Source organism: Canis lupus, chromosome 1, assembly GCF_048164855.1.
Source record: "Canis lupus baileyi chromosome 1, mCanLup2.hap1, whole genome shotgun sequence".
NCBI classification, from domain to species: Eukaryota; Metazoa; Chordata; class Mammalia; order Carnivora; family Canidae; genus Canis; species Canis lupus.
Window position 1 is genome coordinate 1,519,889 of NC_132838.1, and position 14,180 is coordinate 1,534,068.

Sequence of the window (14,180 nt, forward strand, 5' to 3'; positions counted from 1 at the left end):
CGCCTCGCATGGTCCGAGGGAGGCCGAGGGCCTGGGTGGTCATGCTCCTGCGGCCGAGCAGCCCCCACCCCACGGACATCTGGATATGTAGGGAGGGCTGCAGGCCTGCGGGGGGCCGTGGGAACCTGAGGGGGCCCGGGGCCCAGATGCTCGTGGGCAATGATGCTCCTTGCCTGGGTCACGAGTCATCGTCACCTAGGATGTGACCCAATGGCAGCTGGGTGAGGAAGCTCTGAGCTAATCCTGCTGCATTTCTCTATATCGTTTTTTTTTTTTAAATAGATTTTGTTTATTTATTCATGAGAGACACACAGAGAGGCAGAGACGTAGGCAGAGGGAGAAGAAGGCTCCATATAGGGAGCCCAATGCAGGATTCCATTCCAGGACTCCAGGATCACACCCCAGGGCGAAGGCAGGCACTAAACTGCTGAGCCACCAGGGATCCCTATTTCTCTAAATCTAAAATAGTTCAAACAGAGAAGTTTTTTAAATCTTTTCCTGCTTCAACCCTGGGCACCGGGATGAGACATGCCTTGCATCTGGATTTGACAAGTTTTTTTTTTTTTTTTAAAGATTTTATTTATTTATTCATGAGAGACACATGGAGAGAGAGGCAGAGACACAGGCAGAAGGAGAAGCAGGCTCCATGCAGGGAGCCCGACGTGGGACTCGATCCTGGGTCTCCAGGATCATGCCCTGGGCTGAAGGTGGCGCTAAACCACTGAGCCACCCAGGCTGCCCTGGATTTAACAAGTTTTACTGAAAGTGTCACACTCTCCCTCAAATATCAGTGCCGCGATTTCCTTGAAGACAAAGCCTACCAGGATGTTCAGCCCGCCTCTAGGATGGCTCATCAAAATCGTAACAGCGTTTTTTCCAGAAATAGAAAAAAAAACCTATTCTAAAATTCACGTGGAACACCAGGGACTCTGAATTGCAAAAACAATCTTGAAAAGAATGACACAGTTGAGGTCTTATGCTCCCCAATTTAAAAACATATGAAAAAGTACAGTAACCACTGTACTACTGTAACCACTGTACTGTACTGGTTATTACTACAGTAACCACTGTAACCACTGTCAAAGTGTGATCCTGGCTCACAGACCAGCGCATCCCCACCTATCCTATCGATTTAACAGAAGTCTGGAAATAAACCCTCACATCTATGGCCAGTGGGAGTTACTTATTTATCAGATATTTTATTTATTTATTTGAGGGGAGAACATGCACACAAGTGGGGGGAAAGGGAGTAGGGAGATACAGACCCCTCACTGATCAGGGAGCCTGACACAGGACTCGATCTGGGGACCCTGGGGTCATGACCTTAGCCGAAGGCAAACGCTCCTCCACCTGAGCCCCCGGGTCCCCATGGTCAGTTGATTTTAGGCAAGGTGCCAAGACCACTCAATGTGGAAAAAACCAGCCTTGTCAACAAACACTTTGGGGAAACTGACATCCATGTGCAAATGCGTGAACATGAACCCCTTCCTCACACCACATATAAAACTTAACTCAAAGTAGATCAATAATTTAACTTCAAGAACTAAAACTATAAAGCTTTTATTTATTTTTTTAAAGATTTATTTATTTTTATTTATTTATGATAGACCTATATAGAGAGAGGCAGAGACGCAGGAGGAGGGAGAAGCAGGCTCCATGCCGGGAGCTCAATGCGGGCCTTGATCCCGGGACTCCAGGATCACGCCCTGGGCCAAAGGCAGGCGCTAAACCGCTGAGCCACCCAGGGATCCCCTAAAACTTTTAGAAACAACATAGTGTCAGACTTTCCCAGCGTTGAGTTTGGCAATGGTTTCTTACCCATGACACGGACGCACAGGCAACAAAAGGAAAATCAGATCAAAGACCTTTGCGCAATTAAAGGCATGTCGACAGCGAGCCCATGGAGTGGAGGAAACGCTTTCACGTCATGGATTTAGTAAGGACTTGATATTGGGAGAATGTAAAAGCTCCTACAGCTCAACAAGAAGACCACCAGTTCAAAAATGGGCAAACGACTGGAAAAGACATTTCTCCAGAGAAGACACACATATGGCCAATAAATACCCGGAAAGATGCTCAACGGCATCAGCTACTGGGGAAATGCAAATCACAACCGCCAGAGACCCCACTTCTCAACAGCTGGGATGGCTGAGTCAGAAAGATAGACAACCAGAGGCATAGGTGAGGCGCTGGAGGAACCTGCGCCCTGGGTGCCTTGTGAGGTGTAAGTGGTTGCAGCCACCATGAAGATAGTCTAGCGGATCCTCAAAAAATTAAACAGAAGTAATGTGCAACCAAGCAACTCTACTCCTAGGCGAACACGCATGGCCTCCACCAGGTGTTCACGGAGCATCATTCACGGCACGTCATTCATAGCATGTAGTTCACGGCAGCCAATGGTGTCCGTTTCTGACCAGACACACCGATGTTTGGGAGCATCTACCCTGGCCAGGTGGGCCCTGTGCTGCAAGGGGGTGGACCGTGTGTCCTCAGTGACCCAGCAGCCTGGCCAGACCTGGGGGCCATGGCCTCATGGCCACCAAGGGGCTCCTCTCAGTGGCAGGGCTGCCAGAGACTCATCTCTGGCCAACTGCGGAGTGGCTTGCCCTGAACGCCCCATGTGCCCTGAGCTCTGCCTGCAAGGAGGTGCCTTCCAGACACTTCCGCCAGGAGAAGCGTCTCTGCCTTGGGCCCAGAAGGCTTCTGGAGGTCGGAGCTGTTCCAAGTGACGGGGCTGGTGCTGGCGTCCATGTCTCCTGGCGTCAGGCCATCTACCTGCTCCTGAAAGCACAGGGCACCCTCCATGGCACCATCAGGGCCCTGGATGAGACACCTTCCTATGGCTCTAGATCATTTGTGTGTCAGTTGCTGTGATTTTCAGCAGAAAACAAAAGTTTTGAAAGAAATGCTGTTTCCCATCAGCAGCAGGAAGTTTGTTTCTCCCTTCTCTTCCATCTATAGGTGCTACGGATAAGAATGAGTTACATAGGGACAACTTCCTGCTCCTGCAAAGTCACTCCCCGCCCCCCCTTTCAGCAGGTCAGGTGCGAGGCCCACGGGGTCAGTGAGTGCCACCCCTTTACCCATGACAGCCAAGACCCTCCTGGAGAGTGTTTGTGCCAGGTACATGTTCTTATCCAGGAGCTTGTCCTTGGGTGGCCCAGGGGCACTAGGGACAAGGAGCCCAGTGGACAGTGTCCCAATGGGGGTCCTCATGTCACTGGACCTGGGGAGATGTCACTGGACTGGGGGAGGGTTGGAGGGATCTCTGTCTGTGCTTGTAAAGCCCTGAGGACCTCATGGCAGAAGCATCATGAGGGAGGCTAGGAGCATGTGGGGAGGGGCCCCGGAACCCCAGACCCCACAAGGCCCCGGCCACTGTAAACAGAAAAGTATTCCATGTACATAGCACAATAAAGAGTGAAATACATAGGATTACACCTGAGCAAGGAGGTAAGTCTTCTTCCCTACAAAGGCTGCAGGAACTAGGAAGCATACCCTGCATTCGTGGAGTGGAGACTTATGGTACCAGGTCATCTACACCCATAGAACGACCTGGACTCAACGCCCCCTGTCCAAGTCCCAACAACATGTGCTTGCCAACACAGAAAATCCACCTCCGAGTTCACATGAGGTCTCCAAGCAGCCAAAACAATCTTGAGAAGGAACAAAGTTGGAGATCTCGCACTTCCTGATTTCACACTGCAAACGGGGGGTGGTCTTGGCATCAAGGCAGATGTACAGGCCCTAGGGATGGAGCAGGGGCCGAGACCTGTACACCACATGTGGTCACACAATTGTCTGCAGGGCACCAAGGCGACTCTATGGAGCTGGGGAGCCAGACACCCATGCGCAGAACGAACAGCTTAGACCGTCGTCTTACTGCAGGTGAGGGAATCACCTCGAAATGCATCAAAGACGTGAATGTGAGAGCCAACACTGTAGAACCCAGGGTACATTGTCACGGCGCTGGACTGGTAATGAGCTCTTGGATATGACACCAGACAAGTAAGGAACAGAGGAGAAGAGAGGTTACGTGTACTTGATCAAACACCAGCCTCCGCAGAGTGAAGAACTCGCAGATCAGACTGGAGGCAGGGAATGTTCAACACCTAGAATGCTGCACAAGCCCGGGGAATCCGCAGTGACACAGAAGTCTTAGAACGGGCAAAGTGTGTAAACGGGCATTTCCCCAAGGAAGACACAGGGATAGCCAGCACGCGCGACGGGACGCTGTGATGGCCCCGAGCCCTGGAGAGACAGACATCGGAATCAAAGACACCGCTTCATATGCTTTAGGATGGTTTTGAAATAAAACAAATAAGCAAACAGCCGCAGGAAGCCCCTCAGGTGTTGGTGGGGGAAACTGGGAGCCTGGGGTGCTGGGAATATGATGTGATACGGGTACCATGGACACGACACGGGGGTGTCTCAAAACATTAAGACCCGAACTGCCATCGGAGCCCACAGCTACCCCACATCCGGGTTCTTACCCACAAGAACCCAGATATTTGGCCACCCATGTTCATAGAAGCATCATTCACAGCAGCGGACATGGTGCCTCCAAGAGGAGGCAATGGCCAGGAAGCAGCTGCCGGGGCTGGGGCTGGGGTGGCAGGTGTGCATGGACTGGATTGGGAGCAGGGGCCCAGTGGGGAGGCAGAGAGCGGCCCAGAGGGGGCCACGGGGGGCCTGAGTGTGGTCCTGTTCCTGCATTGGATGCTTACTGACCTCATAGTCTGCGTGTTTTACAGTAAAACCCTCTCCAGAGCCATGTCGCCGCTTCTGATCTCATCGCTGACTACCGTACGGACAACGGGGATCATGTCCAACGGAGCATGCTGGATTCCTCACAGGGCCTGGCCCGGTGCGGCTTGCTTCCCCTCCCGGTGGCAGTGCGCATGGTGGCCCTCACAGGGCTCGGTGCTTGGCTGGGAGGCCCGGGTCTCAGGCTGCCCGCTCACAGTTCCCAGGACACACGGCACGGCCCATGCTCATATGGGCACTGCAGGACAGGCCTGGGGGGCCAGTCCCCGTCCCTCTCTTCTGTGCCTCCCGGGTCCTCGTGCAGAGGTCACCTCAGGGTCCCCAAGGCTCCAGAACCTCCGCATGGTGGCCGAGCTCAGCCTGCAGCAGTCCTGCTCCGACACCACAACCCCCCGCCCATGGCTCCCAATGCTCACGGCCCACACAGCTCATGGGTGACAAGCTCACAGCAACTGCACTGTTCGGATGCCTCAGGATTCTTGCAGTTCCCCGCCGCTCAGGGGTTTCCTGTGGCTGCCAGTGGAGGAGGGGGGCTCACCACAGTCCCTCTGGCTCCTCTGAGGCTCTGGATACCCGAGTTTGCCACCTCTGTGCTGGGCCCTAGCCCTGCACATCCACCTCCCCCCCCCCCCACCTCCACCAGTGACAGGGAGCTCTCACTCTGGGAAGTGCACCATCCTGTTTGTGGCCTCAGGTCCCTCTTGCAGGGTGGCTGCCACCCACCACCTGGGGACCCCCACAGCCCTGGGGTGGGGTCCAGGATGAGAACTGAGGGAGTGCGGGAACAACGGTAGGGCAGAGGGACTGGCAGAGGGTGTGGGCAGACGATGGGCAAGGACACAGGGCAGGACATCCTGGGAAGCTCATGTGCCCCCTGACATGACCACCCAGCACCTGCTGACCACGCAAGCCTGTGACAGCCATGTGATAGCTGTGTGACAGCTGCAGGGGACAATGTGGTGTGAAGGGGCCAAGGGGCCGCAGCACCACCTGCCCATGCCTGGGCATTTGCTGCAAATCCTGTAGGAGTGCAGCCATCAGTCTGTGCTCCTTCCTGTCCCCAGGCTGGGCTGCCCCGCCCATCCCTCCCCTGTGGGGAGGTCAGCAAGGGCTCCCCAGCTTCCCCTGTGGGGCTGTGAGGACCTCTGCAGGGGGATCAGTTTAGCACCCATGACAAAGAGCTGAAGACACAATCTTCAACCACAACCACGTGTAGTAACAGCCTTGCGTTCAATTTGAAACAGGCCCTTTATCCACATTCGGAAAATAACCAATGGGTTGAAATAACTCAAATGTCTCATTCCCACACCATCCACATGGTGTTAATGGCCCGCATGGCCACTGACCCCCCGGGGGGGGGGCGGGCAGGGAGGGAGACCTCAGAACTGCAGATGGCACATCAGGTGTGCAGCCCCTACGTGTCCAGGGCCCCGGAGCTGACGGCTGAGCAGAAGGACACTCGCTGCCACCCGAGGCCGCCTGTAGGCCCAGTGGCAAGGAGCACCCCCCATCCCCGCCCCCGCACCCCACCCCTGTCCTCTGGGTCACCCCCCGCCGCGCAGCCCCCTCACAGGTCAGCGGATCACCACGGAAGAAGGTGGCCCAGCCAGGCCGCAGCTCTGTGCCTTAAGCACATGCAAGAACCCGTGCTGGTCTTTCCTGTTCCCGTCTGTGACTCACCTGAATGAGGTGAGGTTCATCCTTGTGAAAACTCATGTTCAGTTAGAACCCAAACCCCGGGAGGGTGAACCTCAGGTGTGCAACACAGTGGAGGGAGGAGAATGCCTGTCACCCCATCACCAGCGGCGGGCAGCCCCGGGAGCCCCTGCTTGAGGCCCGCTGTCCCCACACAGAAGCTGCTGGGCTCTGGGGGCGGGGCTCCAGGGGGCCACCCACAGCGAGGTATGAGACCTCCCCGGCCAGGGTCATGCATCCTCAGATTCCTTGACCACGGCTGCCCTCTGCTCTGAAGACGTGGACGGGAACAGGACGGCGGAGGACCCGGTTGGGGGACAGGTTGGGCTGTGCTGTCTGCTTACAGAGCACTGGGTGGACTGTGTCGAACCCCACGCCTCCTTCCTTGTCCCAGGAGTCCAGGCACAGATGATGAGGGATCTCCTTCATCCACCTCACTCTCGTCCACACTGTTCTGGCAGCTTCTCCTTCCAGAAGGGAAGCTGTCCTCATCTCAGCTGTGCGCATCACTGACCGTATTTTATGCTCACCTCCACCACACACGGAGCATCCTGACGTTCAAAGCCCAGCTCTGAAAAGCCTTCCTCCTCCCCAACTAAGGTCCTTCACAGTAGTAGACAACATTGACCACAGTACCCGGAAGGGACAGTCCACGTCCCGCTATACCCTCCCCCCAACAGCACCTGGAGGGGACAGTCCATCCTTACCATCCCCCTCACAGCCCCTTCAAATCCAATCCTAGCCTCACAGGTGACTTTCAAGGTGACATTTAGCACTTTTACGAAGTTTTATATGAAATAGTTGCACATGCGTCCTAAAGATTAAATTTATTTTGAAACATCAGTAGGTTCACAAGTGGTTGAGGAAATATATAAAGGGCTTCTGTGTCCTCTCCTGGCTCCCCCACATTTCCACCACTAGGACATCTAGCACCAGCAGGTCCCTCCCTTCCCTGCCTCCTCAACTCCTGGCGATGGCTAATCTGTTCACAATCTCTGTAATTTTGTCGGTTCAAGAATATAATGTAAATTGGAATCATCAGAATGATGGGCTTACTTGACTCAGCATCACTCCCTGAAGATCGGTCCAAACCTCTGGTGCATCAATACCTCTCTCTTTCTGAGCCTGAGCAGTGTTCGTGGCAAGGACGTCTCACAGGATGGCTGTTCACCACAGGACATGTGGGTCATGTCTAGCTCTGGACTAGTACACACATGACCACAGCAAGCAGGTGTGCAGGCTGTGCACGTCAGGTGTCATTCTGTGGGATGGATGCCCAGAGAGGAGCGGCTAGGCCGCAGGGCAGCTCCACGACTGACTTGACAAGTGCTCATGTCTGTACGTCCTCGTTGGTATTTGTTGTGTGTATTTTCTCATTTTAGTCACTTTGACAAGTGTGTGGTGATACCTCCTTCAGTGTTGACTTGCACTTCCCTAATGGCTAATGCTGTGGGACGACTTTTCTTCCATCCTTTGTATATCCTCTGTAGTGAAGTGTCTTTCCACATATTTTGCTCATTTATTGTATATTTTATTTATCTGTGGGTTTCTTTGGGGTGTAGCTATTGAGTTTTGAGAATTCTTTATGTATCACAGATTTTGTTCCTTTATTGGATGTGTAGTTCACCAATACTTTCTCTCACTTAGCTTTTCCTTTTCTGGTCTTAAATGGTCCTTTGACAAGCAGTTTTTTTATTCTGATGAGGTCAAGTTTATCAAGTCTACTTTTTATGGATCATGCTTTTTGCCTCAGGTCTAAAAACTGCTTAACCCTAGGTATGAGTGGCCTATTTTTTTCCTAAACATCTTGTAGCTGAACATTTTACACTTAAATCTGTGATCCATTTTGAGCTGATTTTCCTATGAGGTGTGAGGTGAAGGATGAGGTTTCCCCCACGTCTAGATGACCAGCTGTTCCACCATCCTTGTTGTAAAGGCTGTGCTGCTCTGCTCACCTGGCTCTTCAACTCTGTCAAGAATCGGTGGACACTCTGGGCTGGGTCCGAATGGTTTCACCGTCGTGTGCATTTGTCTGCCTCTCGGCCAGCGTCATCGGCCCTGGCTCCTTGACCTACATAATGAACATGAATATCAGGCAGCGAGGACTCACACTTTGTTTCTGGGTTTTGAGATTGTTGTAGCTACGATGTCAGCACTCGTGCCTGTCCACATGGATTTCAGGATCAGCTGTCTGCATCTACGGAAATTCTTGTTGGGATCTTGAGAGAGGTTTTATTGACTTCACAGACCAGCTGGGGAGAGCAAACAGCTAGACTGTAGAGTCTTCCAATCCATGAACACGGCCCATCTTTCCTTCTGCTTAGGAGATTTGGGGAACTTCCCCTGGTATTTCCCACGTAGACAGTCCTGCTATCTGCAAACAGGGATGTTATCCTTCTTCCTGCCTGACCGCACCCCTGTTATGTCCTTTTCTTTTTTTTAAAGATTTTATTTATTTATTCATGAGAGAGACACACACACAGAGAGCAGAGACACAGGCAGAGGGAGAAGCAGGCTCCATGCAGGGAGCCGACCTGGGACTCGATCCAGGGTCTCCAGGATCAGGCCCTGGGCTGAAGGCGGCGCTAAACCGCTGAGCCACCCGGGCTGCCCATCCTTTTCCTGTTTTCTCTAATGTCCAGGACCAGGTTGAGCAATAGCGAGAGGGCACAGCTCTGCCCTGTTCCTGCTCTCGGGGGAGGGGGGAATCACTCACCCTTTCACCTCGCACGCTCTTAGCTTCAGGGCTTCTGTAGATGCTCTTTATCCAGGTGAATGTCTACGCCTAGTTTTCTGGGAGTTTTCATGACAGGTGGGTGTTGGATCTTATCAAAGGCTTTTCTGCACCAACTGAGGAGATGGTGTGTCTCTTCTGTGGACACGGTGGACTCTGAATGTTGAACCAGCCGTGCATGCCTGGAGTAAATCTCATGCGGTCCAGCACCCCCATACATCACTGGATTCAATCTGCTAATATTGTGTTTAGGATTTTGTGTCTAAGGTCATGGATGATATTGACCTGTGGTTCCTTTCTGGGTGTTCTCCTTTCGTCTTCAGGGAATGTGACTTCGTAAAGTGGATCAGGAGTTCTCTCCTGTTTGTTGAATGGTTGATAGAATTCACTCCTTTTTGAATGTTTGGTAGAAGAACGCCTGGGTAGCTCAGCAGTTGGGCACTTGCCTTCGGCTCAGGATGTGATCCTGAAGTCCCGGGATTGAGTCCTATGTCGGGCCCCCTGCATGGGGCCTGCTTCTCTCCTTCTGCCTGTGTCTTTGCCTCTCTCTCTCTCTGTCTCTCTCTGTGTCTCTCATAAATAAATAAATAAATAAAATCTTTAAAAAAAAAGGTAGAACTTCCTAGTGAGACCACCCAAGCCTGGAAATGTCTTTTCTTAGGAGTTTTGAAAGAATTAATACCATTTTGTAAGTTATATTGATTTGAGACTGGTGGGGCTCGTTTCTGCTCAGGAACAGGACAGCCATGCAGGGCTGATTGAACATGGCACCAGGCTGGCCTGAATGCAGGTGCCGCCGGTGGAGCAGACACCAACCATGAGCTAGCTGCCAGCCCCACCAGCCCGGCAGGTACAGTCCCCACAGGGTGGAGGAGGAACTGCAACCCAAGCAGTTCCAGGGCCTGGGGGGCCAGGGCAGTCAGCGTCGTGGGAAAAGCCCTTGTGTTTTCTAAAAGAAGTGAACAGGCTTCCCATCTAGGGCAGAACGCCGTGGGCACCATATGAGATAAGGCCCCATGGACATAAGGCCCTCCTCACTGGAGGGAGGGTAGGACGGAGGCCCCCAAGGCACTGCAGTGCCCGGGCGTCTATGGACCTGGGGGCAGTGCACCGGGCTCTCTTGTACAATTGCAAGGTCGGATCTGGGGCGGCGAAGAAGGACCAGCTTTTCTGGCCGTGGTGTGAGGAGGGCCAGCCCCACAGGGGCCATGGCCATGTGCCCAAAGTGAGAGAACAGTCAGGGAGGGGCCACCAGCCAGGGACAAACTGGGAGAGTAGATTTTGAGTCAGAAAATTCGTCTTTGTCATCAGCTTAAGATACAGGTGACCCTGAACTCATTACGCAGTTTCTTATCTATAAAACTAAACACAACTGCTTCAGGATGTTTGTGAAGGTTAAGTGTGTCGTGTGTGTGAGAGGTCGTAAAGCTCAGATGCCCGTCATGCTCCCCTAGGGAGATCGAACGCCTGCGAGAGTGACTCAGGCCACACACCAGGGGCAGCAGAGATGCTGGAGACGGCTTGGAGTGTGTCCCGGGTGCAGCCCTCGCCACAAAGCCACATCTGCATGTTCAGGCCTGGGGCGCAGGGCCGGGACAGCCAGGGGAGGCCCATGGGCCTGAGCCTGCCACGCTCTGGGCTCTTCCTTGGCTCTAGCATGAAGGCTGGGGAGTCTCCCCAAAGTCCTGTCCAGGTGGCCCCAGGGTAGGGTGATTCCAACACTATACTTAGGAACAGATGAGTGACAGCCGCTCTGGTGGCAGCCTGATGCCCTACATGAGCATCCAGGAACGTGTCAGCCGCTGGGACCCACAAGGGAAAGGAAAACGATGCAAACTCCTATTTGTTAGTAATTTCTAATTCTGGCCCCAAAGCAGCGCTGCTTTCACCTTCACTCACCTGAGGAGGCTCATGAGCCCTTACTTCTGGCCACAGCCTGAAAGATGTCACCACACGGTCTCAGGAAACTGCCGGCACCAGAAAGGGGAGCAAGAGGTCACTTTGCTGGTGGAAATGCTGCAAGGGCAGCAGAGAAGCCTCCTCCTATAGGTACTAACCGTGCCAGCTCCTGGGGGGACAGATGGCTTCTCCCTCTCCAGGCCTGAAGGGTCCAGAATAATCCCCAAGCCCAGGGTCGTGCACTGGATGCACTCAGGAGACAGACACCCATGAGATCTTGCAAGGCCTACTGATGGGTGGCCTATGGGGCAGGACCGCTCTGTGGGGCAACAGGGGGCCAAGCACGGATGGAAGGCTTCTCAGGCTGCCTGTTGTCTTGGGAGGTGACCAAGCTCTCAGAGGTCACAGGCTCCCATGCTCGGTGGAGACAAGGCTCAGAGGCGCCCTGGGTGAGTTTTCAGGTCATGCATGTCCCCCCTCACACAGACATCAGGAAGATTGACTCAAACAAGACGGTGACGCACAGACAGCCCAGCTCAGACCTCGCAGGTCAGACCCTGTGGGGACGTCCTCTGGGTGTCTCCTCAGTGCTGAGCCAGCCCTGGAGGAGCATCTGCTCGTCAGGACATGGCTGGCAACTTGCCTAAGCTCTCCACCACCCACCAGGCTCACATGTATGCATGTATGAGTGTGCGGATCTATTGTATGTGCCCACAGCTCCTCCCCATGACCACACTTGAGACTTTAGAGGGTAGAGACACATTTTCTCACTTTCTGTGGACCCAGCTCACTCCGCATGCTGTCTCCTAACATAACACATGTGCGGCCCCACCACAGACAGCCCTGAGGACGATGGACCCTGCACGGCGGTGCTTATGTGGCTGGGTGGTCCCGGGGCTGGAGGCAAGTCCAGGGTCACGACGTATGTGGTGGCCTGTGAAGAAGCCCACACCAAGATGGGGCACACAACGGGCCACAGACAGGCCCACCCCAGAATGAGAAGGCAGCGCTGGGGGCCAGCCTTCCCAGGGGCAGCACCGGTCTCTGGGAACACACACAGGTAACCGGTACCTCCTGTACACGGACACGTGTGTGCACGCACCTGCATGCACAACTGAAGGCCCAGGGACAGTGGCCGACAGCAGCGCATAGGCTTGCTCACTACTGCTTCCTGCGAGGCTATCTCATGAGACTGGGCATCACTCCTACAGCAAAAGGACGCTGGCTGTGGGGATCTGAGGCAGAGGATAGAGTTGATGCCAGCGTGCCGTGGAGGGTGGTGCGTGAAGAGGATGCAGCTGCACAACTTCCCTTGAAGCAGTGTTTTTCTTAAAGATCTATTTATTTATTTGAGAGGGGGGAGGAGAGAGAGAGAGAGAGAGAGAGAGAAAGACAGTGTGGGGGGGGGAGGGGCACAGGGAGAGAGTCTCTGGCAGATTTCCCACTGAGTGCCGCACCAGATGCGGGGCTCAAACCCACCTCCCAAGCCAGACGTTCCACGGGCTGCACTGCACAGGTGGCTCCTGAGAAACCACTTGATATGTATCAAGAGCCCCCAGCGTCCTTACCTTTTGACCCAGTGCAAAGTTTCAAGCATTTATGTATGAAAACATGTATTAGGGGTACTTTGGGGCATTTAGAAAGTTGGGAAGTTAGAAACAGTCCACGTGGCCAACCACAGAAGGACACGTGGACACACACTGACAAATCCACACAGAATACATGCAGCACCAGCAGAAACATGAGACATAAGTGAAGCCGACACATGCAAACACCGCCAGTGGAGGACGGTCCTCGTAGTCGGGGGCCATCACCTTGGAGGGCAGGTCTCACAGGAGGTGGACAGTGCATGCTTCCCTTTAACCTCTGTCTCCAAGTCTCCCGTGGTGGAGGCGGTGATAGGCAACTTACACCTGCATGTGTTGCGTCTGGAAACAGGAGAAACCACCTCTGTCGCGCCCCTGGGCTCAGAGCTGCCTGCCTTCCCGGGTCACATGTCCTTTGCTGCAAAATAATGTCGCAGTTCCTGGGAAAGGGCGTGAGCCCAGACATGACCGATGGGCCCAGATGCCAACCTCACTGGGAAGGGTGGCCCCATCCAGACACTCCCGCTAGGCCTAGACGCAGCTCTCCTGCCAGCAGGTCTGCCCAAGGCTGGGTCTCAGGGTGCGGCACCCAGCTGGGCCGGCGAGGGCCTCGAAGCAGAAGCGCCGCACCCCGCAGGCCCCAGTGGCGGGCTTCCCAGGAACACAATGTATCGCAGCTTCCAGAGGACAGCCGACTTGTTTACCCCAAGCGCCACCACCGGCTCCTATACCCCATCTTCTCCAGACTCTGGAATTCTCTCTAATCTGTTGAGCATTGAAGCCGCCACCCTATATATTCACTATCCTTCCTCATCTAAAAGATGTCCTTTCCTTCTGGTGGAAAATAATCAAGGAAATTTGTTCACAGTCAGAAACTATGCGTTTCTTGAAGGAAAAGTGAACCAGCCGCATGTGAGCTGTGCTCAAAACCCCAGAAAAGCGGCCAGACGACCAGGCACCGCCTGCTCCCAACACCACGCTCGAACCTCACAGATACCAAGAGGACGGTTTTGGTTTCCCAGTGACTAATCCACATAATGAACATTAACTTTTAATGCATTTTATTTCATCAAAACATCTCACTCCCTTGCATTAACTGCTCTGACATTAAATAAAATACCCTTGTCACGCACTTCATTTTCCTGTGAGCGTACCCATGAAGGCACGGCCACACCCCAAAAACACAAAAGAAAGGGGAATCCTCTTCCTGGCTTTTACCAAACGGGTTTACATGTCTGCTTGGAGGATGATCAGACACCCGCTGGCCGCACATGTGACTCTGCCCCCTGAGTGCAAACCCGAGCAGAGGGAGGAAGGGGGCACTGCAAGGCACTGGTCAGCAGGGGCCTAAGCACAGCCAGGCCTGACCTCAGCGCCCTGCCCTGGCCTGGACTTCCTAGCAAAGAGCTTTCGGAAACTTCTACACTTAAGTTCGCTGAGAGACCGGGGAACCTTGAGACACATGGTGTGGACGGGGCGGTCCAGGATTGTGAACTCCC

The 14,180-nt window shown here is 53.9% G+C and overlaps 1 protein-coding gene across 1 annotated transcript in view; it reads right to left on the reverse strand.

Annotated features, from left to right (window-relative positions):
• Positions 1-12,136, reverse strand: part of KCNG2 (potassium voltage-gated channel modifier subfamily G member 2) — a 56,038-nt gene extending 43,902 nt beyond the window's left edge. Inside the window, 1 exon segment of the mRNA XM_072815052.1 lies at positions 11,096-12,136. The gene's annotated coding sequence lies outside the window, so the exon portion shown is untranslated.
• Positions 12,137-14,180: the final 2,044 nt, after the last annotated feature.